Source organism: Schistocerca piceifrons, chromosome 1 (assembly GCF_021461385.2).
Source record: "Schistocerca piceifrons isolate TAMUIC-IGC-003096 chromosome 1, iqSchPice1.1, whole genome shotgun sequence".
Lineage (NCBI taxonomy): Eukaryota > Metazoa > Arthropoda > Insecta > Orthoptera > Acrididae > Schistocerca > Schistocerca piceifrons.
Window position 1 is genome coordinate 180,151,710 of NC_060138.1, and position 14,434 is coordinate 180,166,143.

The window sequence follows — 14,434 nt, forward strand, 5'->3', positions numbered from 1 at the left end:
AAAGTGCCGGATTATTGAGTGCCTGAAATTTATTTTATTCATTTGTTTGGTTTTTAATTTATTTTGAAAAGTAGGAGCTATAGTATACTGCACTTTATTAAACCGAAGGATATAATTTTGCAGTATTGCACTGGTAGAGTATTTACGTCAGTGTGTTGAAAACAACGTCGATGTTGGGATTTTCCAATCACCATAAGCGCTAATTTATGACTCCCATTTGCATTAAGACACGCCATTAATGTTACACGCTGTTTCGGTTGCTTTGTAACATCGAGCTTTCTTCTCTTTCTTGGCAGCTAATGTTTTTGAAAGAAGTATCTTGTTAAAGAGTCCGCTTTCATCAGCATTATACAAAGCATCAGCAGTTAAATCTTCTTCCTCTATTATCTTCCGTATCTTGCTTAAAAACTCATCAGCATTCTTATCGTTAGGTAAGCGACTTTCTCCGGTGACTGTCAGCTGCCGAATGCCATGTCGTTTTTCCAGTTTGTTAGCCAACCTTCGCTCCCTGGAAACAGGTTACTACCGCCAAGTTGTTTGGTAAATGCAGTTGCTTTCTCCTTTATAATCGGGCCACTGACTGGTATGCCTTTACTGCGTTGTTGTATGAGCCATCTATAAACAGCTACGTCCAGGTCTTCATTCTCACTCTTTCGCATAACCTTCCGTTTTCCTATTTACTATCCATTTGTGTTGAGTACTGTCGAATAACATCTTTCATTTTGATGTCATAAATAGTTACTGGTCCAACATTGAACTCAACAGCAATGGCTTTCTGCGAAGAAGAACCTCGATTTAACTTGGCTAAAATTTCGAGTTTCTGCTTGAGTTCCAGCGTAACGTGTTTCCTTTTAGAAGATATGATTCCGAACTGTAAAGAAATCTACAATTTCAAATACAGTATATAAAGCATTTTTTAACTAAACATTGTTGCGCACGATAATTCATTGTGCACGTGTTTTTGGATGAGAGACGGATTACTGAGAGGCCGGACTACTAAGGGCCGGATTAGTGAGAGTATAGTGTAGCAGTAAAAGTACGGCTGAGTCTCCAATCAACCCTGACTAGAATGCCTTTACTGCGTTGTTGTATGAACCATCTATAAACAGCTACGTCCAGGTCTTTATTCTCACCCTTCCGCATAACCTTCCGTTTTCCCAATCAATCTATCAATTTGATGTGAGAGAGGTAGTAAGAGTATTATCTGAGGAGAATCGTACGGCGCTGGAAGAGCTTCTTACAGTGGATTTCAGTGCGCTAGCTGTGCCGTGTAAGCACGAACACGCGGAGGTGCGTACGTTTGTGGAAAAGTCCGGCGGCTCAAGTTCTGAAGCGTATTAGAGGCCAGGTGGACGCTAATAGCGAAGCGATCCAGGTATTGGAAGCCGAGGTCGCAAGCATGATCAGAAAGATAGGGGACTTGTTCATTAGCAAAAATTGCGACAAAAATGCACCGATCACTGTAGCTGAGACGGTAGGGAGGAGAACACCTTTGAAAACTCAATGGGATCAGTAGGAATAATGTATGCAACAGACGAGATTACGACAGAATCGTGCGAGCGGGTAGCGCACTTAGAGAACCTTAGGTACAATACAGAAGCTAACGAACGTGTCTGTAGACACAGATGGGAGGGTATAGATCGGGACTTTGGACACGGTGCTGATTCGGACGATGATAGGCGCAGAAAAAAAGTGAAATGGGAGACCTTGCGAGCGATCTCCAGGAGAGGATGTGCGGAGATTCGATTTTAAACGTTTCCTCCCGGTCAGAAAGTTCGAAGTGTTTCGGAACGCTCCAAACGGGATTCATACCATTGCTTGGTTGCAACAGGTCCAATTTTGTCTTCCTCCTGCCTGGCAGGACGCCGGACACGTACAAGATTGAATACATGTTTGGGTACCTCGAGAGTGAGACAGCTATACACATGGGGACGCCAGCAGGCGACTGCAACTCAGTGAAGGAGCTCCAACACATTTTTCTATCGGCTCACTGATCTGAGGCGACCCAGGACTGTGTGAAACACGGAATAATTATGATGCCGAACTTTCATCATTCAGGCTTTTCAAGCCCTGCTCAGTTATTCGAAGATACGCTATACAAAAATCGGTTCTTGTACGATCGTTACGGACCGTCAGAATTAACTCGCATTTTCACTATGAAGTTACTAATGAACTTGGGCTACATCATCATTGCAGGAAGATGTAATGACGAGATAGAGGGATTTAGAATCATGCTACACGAACTGAAATACGATGCAGGTGATGGCGCAAAATATAGCGGATCACATTCGTATGGACGGAGGCGTCGCGACCCTAGTAGCGACCCTAGCGAAAACGGAAGAAGGGACTGAGCGTGGAGGCGAGATCGATAGGATAATGAAACACATCAGCCATATCAGAGTTGGAATAATAATAAGAGGGAACATAGGTATCGAAATTACGGTAACAGTCAGCATTACGGGAACCAAGAAAAATACGGCAACCGTGACACACACGGAAACCAAAATGAACGAAGTAGCCATGACAAGCGCGACCTGTCTCGTGGTGAAAAGAGGTGCTAACAACGTTGTACCAGATCCTCCTCCAGGAGTAGAGATCAGGCCAGCAAACCCTAGACACAACCACTCGTCCACCAGCGCTCACAATCAGCAATGACCATTAGCGAATGCAGAGGACGAGGCTTTGAAGTAGACCGTGCAAAGGCCGAACGGACATGTATTGTATATAGGAAAGGATCGTATTAGGGAGGAATTTCTGCAGGAAGTCTCCAGTGCGAAGGCTACGGCAATCAGCCCGGTAATTACAACTGCGATTAAGGAAGTGCGACTTGAGCGCATTGTCGACACCTTGACCTATTTTTCGGTTGAGGAGAATAAAATTAAACGGAAAGACACAGGGAAAGGGCACTGAAATACGCATGCAGTCTCGACTTACGTTTACATGTCAGAGGAAAGAGTTTAATTTTTGTATTTTCCCACTGTTAAATGTGGCTGCTATATCGGAAACCGCGTCCCCTCCCGCAGTGATTGACTTGGGTGGATGAACAGTGATGGTCCATGTTGATGGTTAACTTGTGGACATTTTATTTAAGTAATGCGCATTGCGTCATGAATCTGAAGTCAGCTGCCTGAGTCTCCGTATTGATCAAAGGCTCGACAGGGTCAAGAGGTCCTAGTTTACGGCGTTAACCAGTCGCGTTGCCGAATAACGAACACGGAAGAAATGCTATCCTTGTTGGTAGTTTGAGTTGGAATGTTGCCGATGCGGGTATCACAATCGGCGCCCGAAAAGAATTATTTCGGGTCTTGGAGGGATACGAGCGGGTTTTCTCCGAGGCACCAGGTGCAATTAAAGGATTTGTTTACAAGTTTAGGGTAAGGAAACATCACAAGTTTTTGGAAAAGCATCCCTCATGGAACTGTACCGGAAGTGGAGACGCTCCGTACATGAAAGCCAAAAAGTCTCTTTCACATTTCAAATATTAAACCATTTATTGAGTTATCAGTGCAGCAAATATGGGAGAGAATATGGTCATTAACGAATAATTTGATGTTTAAGTATAATAGTGATCTTGGGTTGTCTTTAACCTGTTTATATACATAGTATAAGGTGCTTTTCATTTCCATTTCTTTCTGTAATTTGCTTCGTCAGTGTGGTACATAATCTCAATATGATTCCCTGTATGACGGGTATGAAATTTTTTTGTGTCGGAATAACCATAGTTTTGACGAGATGTTTAAATACAGACGTTTCAGCAGTTTTCCAAAAAGCAGCAGACTTGTACACCACAGAGGAACAGTCATGCAAACAATGGTAGCGTTGGTATTAGGTATCAAAATAATGGTTTTCCTCTTTGTTTTTGTGTGGGTACACTTAGTGGTTACATCTGTTGTAGTAAATTGTTCTAATTCTGTAGATAGTTGTGTATGGGAATGTAGTCAGTGGTAAATACACTCTGTGTTTGTAGGTAGCAGCGACAGCGCATTCACTCCATTTCCTAAGCATATCTTGTACAAGACATACTTGATCAATTTCTCAATATAAATTGACACATTACACGGTTTGCGCCAGTACCCCCTTTCTTGTAGTGTCATCTTTGCCATCGATTTCGCCTTGGCCGACCGCGAGTCAGTTGTTCATCGCGGGTTGGCTATGTAAGTATGCAGCGTCGAGGCAGCAGCTCTCACTGCGTGGTCTGTCGGTTGAGGTTACAGCACGGTCGGGAGGTTGGCCCTTACTTGCTGCGCATGCTCATTGCGCGTGGTATTACTGGAGTGTTGCGGTGGGAGACGGCGGGAAGGTCTTGGGTTCCGGCGCGAGGCGTGGGGTTTGGCTTTCTCGCCACGCAGCCGCATGTTGAGAAGAGCTTGCCGGAGCGTCGCCTGTCAGTAACCGTTCTCCAGAACGATTGGTGTGTTTGATTTAAACAGGCGCAATTGTGTGCTTATACGTATTTGTTAATGGTTAAGTCTTCAGTGACGAGTCTGGTATGTCAAACTTATGTCACACCTGCCATGATAATGGGGCTTGGGCTTTCCATGTTAGTTTCCTGCCATTTGAGGAAGGACCTGCAGCTATTCGTAAAGAAAGCCGGCGAGCTCCTTATTACTGAGTGATGGTATATCTAAAACTGTTGTGATCTTGGTCATTAAGTAGCAAACTTAGCAACGAAGGACGATGTCGTCTCGTAAAACTACATCAGATTCTATGAAAGTGTAGTTCTGGTGCGCCCTTGCTCGTTTAAAGTAATTCCCAGCTGTTACTTACCATTACCTTTTAAGGAACGATCTTACCTACGCGTGTATTGCAGTGTTTAAATGAATTTTTAACTGTTGCGTTTAAAAAATTTTTTGGGCGAGCATTCGTGTTTTGGTGTTATATTTTATTCTTCTATGTAATGTGAAAGTGCAATTGCAAGTGCGCTGTTGTTGATACATGTTTCAGTTGCGCGGAGCGCAGTGTACTCGTGGGGACGTGGCACCGGGGCTTGACGAATTGTCCGCTGCCAGTGGAATTGTGTTTCCTTAGACAGGGCTCCAGTTCTGGCCTTCTGCCTCGACCTCGTCTTTGAGTATTGCTGTTCTCTTTGTTCCTGGCTCTGTCAGGTCGTTAAGCTTTGTAGCTCGTTCCTCCGCCGCCTTGTCAGATGAATCTTTCGCTCGAATTATGAATGTAAACCTGTAAAACTGCGTCACTCTGTAATTAGAGTCCGATAAGATTGCTGCAGGCTCTGCCTTATTAATTCTGTATTCTCTTATCAGCCACTTGTGTCATATTTGTAATTTGTGTGCTGATTGTGAAGTTTAATTTTTATAAAGGAGGGTTTCGTGTGAGTGTGTTCTTAGGGAACGATTAGATGCTGAGGCGCTATTTTTTATTAATAGTTTGTTATTTAATTAATGCTTACTTGTACTGGTAGCAACTGGATTATCCCTTAGTCAGAAGTTCGTTTGCCCAGTGTCTTCATTGGCGAGCGTTGAGGTTTAAGAAGCTGCCCGAGATTTGTGTGCCTTATATTATGCCTTAATGTTATACCTTGGTATGAATTTATATTGCAAAAGAGAAGTCTGGCGGGGTCAGACATTGGCAAGTTTTTATTGTACTAAGTATTTACACCAACAGAAATTCTCTTAATATTTTGCGCATTTGTTACGCAGTTTTCAACAGAGGTTTAAGAAAAATTTTAATGTGCTCCTGTGAAGTTGTGAAATTTATCTGTTCATTGTATTTAAATTATGCAAGCTAATATACATTGCTTAACACAATCTGTGTAAGTTTGGCCCTGCTGCTTCCTGTTGCATTATTTGATACAAATGGCACGTTTCATAACTAAGTAATATTTTTTATCTATACTATTTCAGAATTCACTTTATTGTCTAAATTTTTAGTCTCACTCCAGTAATGTTGAAAGAGCTTATATATTAATCTCGTTAGTATTTTACTCATGCAAGTAACCTTCTGAGAAATAAATTCATTTCTTATTCACGTTGAAGTAATTTCGAAACCACGATAATTTCTTATTTCCTTCATTTCATTTTATTAAGAACGCTCGCACCCTTCCGAGCTCTTTCAGTTGCAACCAAGACTTTAATTGAATGACAAAGGTAATGTAAATCAGGACACTGGGAGAAGTTGCGGTCTAAATAACAACTGACTTATTTTTTCTTAACATCACATGACAAATGATAGCTAATGAAACGTCACACAAACTTTTTATCTGACAATCGCTTTCAGTAATATGCGGTCTATGGTTAGCAAAGTGATCAGCTGGGAATCAACACATCACACTAACCAGAATTCATCGCTTTATCTGGCTTCATAAATATGAATGTGTGGTATGGCCGAAAAACTACGCTACTATCAAGCATCTATACTATTCCATAAAGAAAAATATGGTTCCAGGCGCTGAGAAGCATATATTGGAGCCCTAGGCTGTAGCAGCGGATACTTTACCCATCTGCAGGAGAGTGCGGCACAGCACGACACGCTCGCCAAGTGCAATCTGTTATAAATGGCATGCGCCCGGAAATATGGAAGTACCCGGTATCATGTTCGGATGATTTGGAATGCAGATACTTCCCTATGGGCCTCTGAAACCCCGGTGGATTCCAGTGTGCGGGTGGACCCGTTTGCTGGTCTGCCAAAACAATTTGACTGTGTGACAAAAACTACGTGTAATGGAATACGTCAAACGTTTATACGGCCGACTCAAAACGGATAAGTACACCCACCCATAACTCGTTGTATGCATGATGCAAGAAGCAGTACCTCTGACAGTTGAGATGGTGACTGGCACGGGTTCTATGCGGCACACGTGCATAGAACACAAGTCTCACTGTCTACGTAGAGACCTGCCGTTCTTTACTAGTGAAGCGCCAGTACAAGAGTGGTCTTCTCGATTCTCTACAGCTTTCTTCCACAGTGTGTTAGTATAACACATCTGCATGCTTAGACTACACCCACTTTAGCACAAGCCAATAATGAGCTGGAGCTCAGCATTCAAAGCTGGGAGACCGCCCCTGCTCTGCATACACAGATTTGACCAATCAGCGACATTAAAAATTAATTGGGAGAAAAGGAGAAGAGATTCAGCTTCGTTCCCTCTTTCCCACACGTTTACACTATGTCTTTGCTAAGAGCATGACTTGGTTGGAACGACAACCTTCCATAAAAAGATCGTTATATCCCCTGTTGCATCCATTTCGAATTTTCTAAAGAACGGCCACAAACTCGCTAAAAGCCTCGTGCCTTCATAAATATGTTTTGTAGCAGAGAATGGACGCCTGGGCGCCACTGCCCTGTCCCACGGAATTTGCAAAAACTCGTAGCCGTTTCCTCTGCTTTCTACCTAACAAGGGCCCATACTCTGCTTTATTGCCAGCCATCAATTCGTACAATGCTCGGCTGTCGGCAAATGTTTCAACCAGGTGCTTAAACTGTTCCCATAAGTTCATTCCATAGATTGACTTGGATCTATTAGCACGTTATTTATGCTTAGCAATTCAGTGATTAATTCAGTTCTTATGTGAAATTTTCCAAATTTTCATTAAATAGGTTGGCGACCCAGCTAGTTTCTCTTTGAAAATCACTTTCCCAATAACCATTCACCTATTAATAACCAATTACTGCAAAAACGCAGATATTTTCCGTAAACGTACGATGATAAATAACTCCGTTCAGATACCCTCTTCTTTGTCCATTCTGATCAGGATCCACCTGCACCTGTACACTTAGAACACTGTATTTCTAAGGCACATCAAAATCGTCCACGCTTTTCTCGGTTATAACCGATACGCTGCCTTCCACACTTCCCGCGGAAACAGACGGATTGTGCTGCGGTGGTCGCAGTGTGCCAGCAAGGATGTTGGTTTCTTGAAAACCCCAGGGACAGTGCTTGCGTCCTTCTTTGAACACCGTGGACAAATCATCCCATAAAGTTCAAAACGTCTACATAGCATTACCTACTTTATCTTGTGCTCTAAAACGAATTTTTCAATTTAACTAACACCCGGGAACAGCTAATGAAACAAAGTAACTCATTAACAAACTCGACTGACTTATTAAATTACATACTACCGATTTACTTTTATGCAAGTTCCGTACGTGTCTTTCAGAAACGACGGACATACTCGCAAGCCAGAGTTGGTCATTGACGGTTCTAGACAGAGACGTCGCCCATGTTACCGCAGAAGGTTATTAAGCTATTCTGTTGCTTGCAAGAAAGGGTCATAAATGAAGATAAGTATGACTTCGAATTTAACAAAGTGACCAGCAGGTAGTACTACGAATTTATATAAGTGAAAAATGTTTCTCTGATTAATTTATGGGATTCGGTAAAGTAAGTTCATGAGCGCAGCTGCGTGAAAGTAGCAGAGTTTAAAAACTCATGAGGATTAGACCGACTTTATGTAGACTAAAGTCGAGTACGAAAACGTGCCCCAGGCAACGTTTACGCACCTATAGGGGCGGGTTTATGCGTATTCTAGAACACAATAATGACTATACAAAACACACCTCAGAACTATCCAAAATACATTTTATTAGCAGAAAACAAAAGTAGTCTCATTTGCACCTATTAACGTAGTAAAATACAAAAAAAATACTTGTAGTGGACAAATTTTTTGGTGAACTTCACGTGTTAGGATCATATGGCTTACATAGAAGTTTCAATTTTACTTAACAGATTATTCATCATCATCATTCTCCAAGTAGGAAGTGTTGCTCTAAGAAAATGTGTCTCCTGTGCCACAATCGTCGTGCGCCCAGCTTTTACATCCAAGGCGATGGAGTCATTCTTGATTTCTTTTTGATTGGTTGTATTATTTCAAGCAGTAAAAACAAAGGTGTCTTCATCTTCTTCATCAGACATCAACAGGTTATACGACAAGGTAAGGAGAACTGAATGGGGCATTCGTTGAAAAGTGAGCGCTTGCTAATAGACTCTTCGGAAGGACTAATTCGTGGCACGAGATTGAGAGGAAGGAGTATATACAAGATGATAAACGTCATAAAGAGAAGTGAAAATTACACGAATTTGAAGGGGATGGTAGGAAAGCATGAAGGGTCACAGTGTGAGAACCTGCCTTTGGGCAGAACACTAAGAAATCAGAAGTAGACCTATCCACATTTTTCCTTATTCTTCCTTTTGGCAGTTTCTTGCCCTCATCAGTCCTTGCTCTCATAGAATTTTTTTCTTTTCTGATTTATTAGGTACGGACAACTTTTTTTGAAGCAATTTCTACCTCCTGTTATCCTGGGCCTTCACTTTTTTATATTGCATTTTCAACTGCTTTTGTCTTATAACTTCCTTGATCGGGGTGTGAGTCAAGACTGGAATGCAAAGTAGTACGTAGTCGTGCCCCAACCGAACTGCATGAACATATTCCATCGCCGTGTTTGTGTTAGTATCGAAACTACGGTAGCAATTTTCAGGCTTTCAAACTGTGCAAATGTATTTCGTAATGTTGAATAATCTCCTGTAAATGAACGTATTTTTATCTATTTTCAGTTCCATAGATATGCTCCCTAGGAGCTTCGGTATTTGAGTAATAAAATTAACTCACCTTGCACAAAGACACAAATATGTTCTTCGCCCTGAGACGTTCGCTCCACTGGTGCCGTTTGTGACAGCACTCAGTAGATAGCAACACTAATCTTCCATTGCCCGTATCGCTCCAGAAAGAACAGTTTCCGAGAAAAGTAATCTGCGTAGACGTGCCCCGACCATAAAAGTGCCCCGTCTCCACTACGGGTCCAAACTCACGTATTCAATAAAGACCCTTCGAAGGAATGTTATTTATGCCTTGGTTCCTATTTGGTCGCAAGTCTTTCAAAGCTATATTACACTCTAACTCTAGTACTGGATCCCAATCAATTCCCCTTTCTCCTTCTTGTCATGTCTCGTAGGGTACTTCAAAATATTCTTTCCATCCATCCGCTTCCTCTCCTGCATTTAGCAGCCAAATTTCTCTTGCACTGTTCGTATTCACACCTTCGGTTTCAATTTAAGCAAAGGTTTTTCTGACTTTTTTATGCACTAAATCATTCATTTCGACTACAATCCGCTGCGCGTGCTGGCCGCGTGGTTAGAGGCACCATGACACGGATTACGCGGCCCCTCCCGCAGGAGGTTCGAGTCCTCATTCGGGCATTGGTGTATGTGTTGTTCTTTGCATAAGTAAGTTTAAGTAGTGTGTAAGTTTAGGGACCGATGACCTCAGAAGTTTGCTCCCTCAGGAATTTACACACATATGAACATATACAGGTGTACATCTACAATTCCTGTTTCTGTTTCTTTGCATATGTCCTATAGAAGCTTTACATTGGCTTCCATTCACTTCTTATTTATTTCATTCCCAAGTGAGTTATAGCTATTTAGTCCTCTTTCTAATAAAACATTTTTATGCTTTCATCTTTCGTGAATCAAATGAATTATTCTGTTACCCAAGTTTTCTTAGGAGTTGCCTGCCTTGTACCTACATTTGTCTGCCTAGCCCCTGTGAGTACCTGTTTCACAGACGTCCATTTCTCATAAACCAAATTGCCTTTTTTGATATTCGTTATCACAGTTGCCTTAAGCTTCTGTTTACTCTTCATCATTACTAAATTGTGATCTGAATCTGATCTGCTCTCTAGTACCTCTGTCCCACCCTGATGTAATCCACCTCGGATCTTCCCGTTTCTCTGGCATTTCCCAAGTATACCTCCTCCTCTTGCAATTTTTGGACAATTTATTTGCTGTTACCACTAAAGAAATTTTGCAGGACTCAATTAGCTCCTCTCTTCTTTCACTCTTGTTGCCTAGCCCATAGTCTGCCGCACCTTTGTCTTCTGTTCCTTCCGCTACTATAACGTTCCAGTCATCCATGATAATAAGATTTCCATCTCTCATTACATGCGGAATTACACATTAAGTATTCTCATACACTTCCCCTGACTCTTCATCTTCTACTTGTAACGTCGGGATGTTTACCTGAACTACTGTCGTTCGCACTGATTCAGTGTCGATTCTGAAGAGAATAATCCGTTTATTGAACAGTTCAAAGTAACACACTCTCTGCCCTATCTCGTTACTCATGACGAAATCTGCTCCCGTTACGCCATTTGAAACTGTTGTTATTCGTCTGACCCGAGATCCCTGTCTTCTTTCTATTTTACTTCACTGACCCTCACTGTATATAGACTGACCCTTTGCATTTCACTTCTCTGATTTTCTAGTGTCCCTACCACGTACAGACTCCGGACATACTCTGTTCCGACTCGTGTAATATTATTCTTTAATTTGTTATTCACTATCTTTCCTTTTGTTCCCTCCTCCTTGGCACTCTCATTCCGGATATCCGAATGACAAACTAACCTAGTATTTCATACCAATGTGTGGATCATCATGGCGCTTTCGAGTTACACATTCGAAGAGATTAACTTCTAGTTGATGGTAATTACACTAGACTGTTCAACTAGTTAAGGTACGAAAAAAGTGCTGCTGTTGTTGTTGTCTTTAGTGCGAAGATAGGTTTAATATGCTGCTCCCGCTAGCCTATCCTGTGCAAGACTTCTCATGTCTGCATAACTGTTATAACTTATATTCATTTAAACCTGTTTATTGTAGCTGATCGTTGAACTCACAGTACACTGCTATTCCTCCCCCCCCCCCCCCCCCTTTCCACTCTTCCTTGCCTCCAGTTGCTAAATTGCCGATCCTTGATGCCTCACAGTGTGTACTATCAATTGATCCATTCTTTTAGCCAAATTGTGTCACAAAATTTCTTTTCTGCCTAATCTGGTAAGTATCTCTTCATTAGTTATCCAGTGTACCCGTCTAATCTTCAGCCTTATTCTGTAACAACTCATCTCAGTCCATTATGTTCTATTTTGGTCTAAGCTGTTTCCACGTTTCACTTCAGCTTCGATGTAAACAAATTTCTCTTGGCAAGAAATACTTTTGTTGCCGTTGCCGGTCATCATCTTATATCCTTTTTACTTTGGCGTCTTCAATTATTTGACTTTCCAAATAGCAAAACTCTTCTAGTGTGCCATGTTCTGTTCTAATTCGCTATTCTTCATCTGATTTAATTCGACTGCATTACATTACTCTTCTCAGAACACAATTAATTATTCCGTTCAGATGCCTTTTCAATTCGTTTGCCGTTTCTGAAAGAATTTAAAGTCATCGGGAAATCTTTAAGTTTTTATTTCTTTTCCCTGAGCTTTGTTTCCCTCTCCACACTTCCCTTTGATTTCCTTTTACACTCCGTCAATGTACAGCTTGAATGTTTTGGGTATTAACTAGAACCCTGTCTCGCTCTCGCCATTATGACTGCCTCCCATTCATGCCCTTCTACTTTCAGAAGTGCATATTGGTTTTCGTACCAATTATATGTATTCTTCTGCTCTGCATTTTGTCACTGATAGAATTCAAAAAAGTGAAATCCAGATACAGATGCTACAAAAAACAGAGATGAACAAAAATAGTTTTATCAGAAGGAAGGAAACCCCTTTAGTCTCGGTCCCTTAATACGATTGGAGAGGAATAGTGAAAATGAATATAATTAATTTTAATGCCGGAACGTGCTGTCTGAAGAAGTTATTTGTAACGGTCCTCGAAAACTTAATTAGTTCACCTACGTAGCAGAGAGCGGCCAGTCCTTCGCTACCTCTGAACCCCTTTTACTGCAATTAACGGGCAGCAAGAAGTCCGAGGAGCGCTACTTCTGATCTCGCGCTCAGTCTTAATATCGAGTCCCGCGGCCATTTTGGGGGACGGCAGCTGAGTCCCCACAACGTCCTGGTCGGTTTCTTATTACGGGGACCTCCCCAGTGCGGGGTGCATTCAGCTCGCTCGCCCTGCTGGCTGCGCCATTGTCTTGGCGGGGCCTTTGTGTTGCGCACGCCTCATAATGGGTCCCCATTGTAAGCACGGGGTCCTTTTTTCCCCTTCGGTGTCCCGTGTCTACAGGAACGAAAAATATTGTGTCATTGCGGACTGGACAAAAGACCGCCTTGTGTCCAAACTGCTTCCCGCGCCTTTGTTTTAGTGAATGGACCCACTTCGGCACGGCGAAGGGCTTTCATTGCAGAGCGAAATTTTAAGACCTTGGATTTGCGAAATATGTTCAATTGGAAGGTACCAGTGACAAAGTTAGTGGGTGATTCTCATCAACGTTTAAAAACCTCCGAAGCGACGTAAATGACGTTGAGAAGTAATTTAATATAAGACAGATGCGGCCGCAAATGTCGAGAAATACCCCAGAACTGGATGGCATGTTTAAAATGTGACGTCACCAGATGACACAGCTCGTCGCACGTATAGCGGTTTACCTTATCTGTCGCACCTGATCAAACTCAGATCAAGTACTTCTCGCTGTGGCTCTGGGCCCCTCTAACGCGTGAAGGGTCAGGGTTGGCGTCTTGCGTCTGATAGGCAATGTTTCTTTCCCATTGCTTTAGTCAATATTGTGATTACATTCACGTAGGATTTACTATTTTATTTACCGGTTTCGCGGTCTCCGCTGGTTTACTGCAAAATACAGTACAACAATAACCTACTGTATTGCTCAATTAAATGTGTGTAAGCTTCCGAACTACGTCGTTGCCAGTAAATGACGTAGGGTTTCACTGAATGATGTCTGTAAACATTTGCAGCGAAGATAATAATTTTGTAACTTTTGCTTTCACAACCGATCAAGTTCACAAGAGGTGTTCGAAGTTTGCACCGTTTGCACGAATGCAAGTATTGCATCACTCTGTCATCCCTTCGTGTCCAAGTCCATACGCTGCACGTGCGGCGAGGTACGTCATCCCGTGACGTCTGAATTCAAGATTTCTGATCCATTTTTAGCGAATTTCCCGACAATTGCGAACTCTAGTGTCTTATATCAAATCAGTTGTCTTTACCCTATCTTTGCCGGGAATCTCAAAAACGTCGGCGTAGAGAATGCTACATCAACATCGATTGCACCCGTACCATATTTCTATGCACCAGGAATTGCATGGCGACGAATTTGCACGTCGTGTACAGTTCTGCCACTGGGAACAAGAGAAATTACGGGACTATGACAGATTTTTGGCACGCATTCTATTTAGCGACGAAGCGTTATTCACCAACAGCGGTAACGTAAACCAGCATAATATGCACTATTGGGCAACGGATAATCCACGATGGGTGCGACAAGTGGAACATCAGCGACCTTGGCGGGTTAATGTATGGTGCGGCATTATGGGAGGAAGGATAATTGACCCCCATTTTATCGATGGCAATCTAAATGGTACAATGTACGCTGATTTCCAAAGTAATGTTGTAACAATACGAGTGAAGATAGATGTAACGGAACATGAATAGCGTATTTGCCTCTATTGGTTACGGTAGAGAGATCGATCTTTCGGTCCTGTCTGTATACTTATATATAATATTGCATGAATAAAGGCTGGGCGAGTG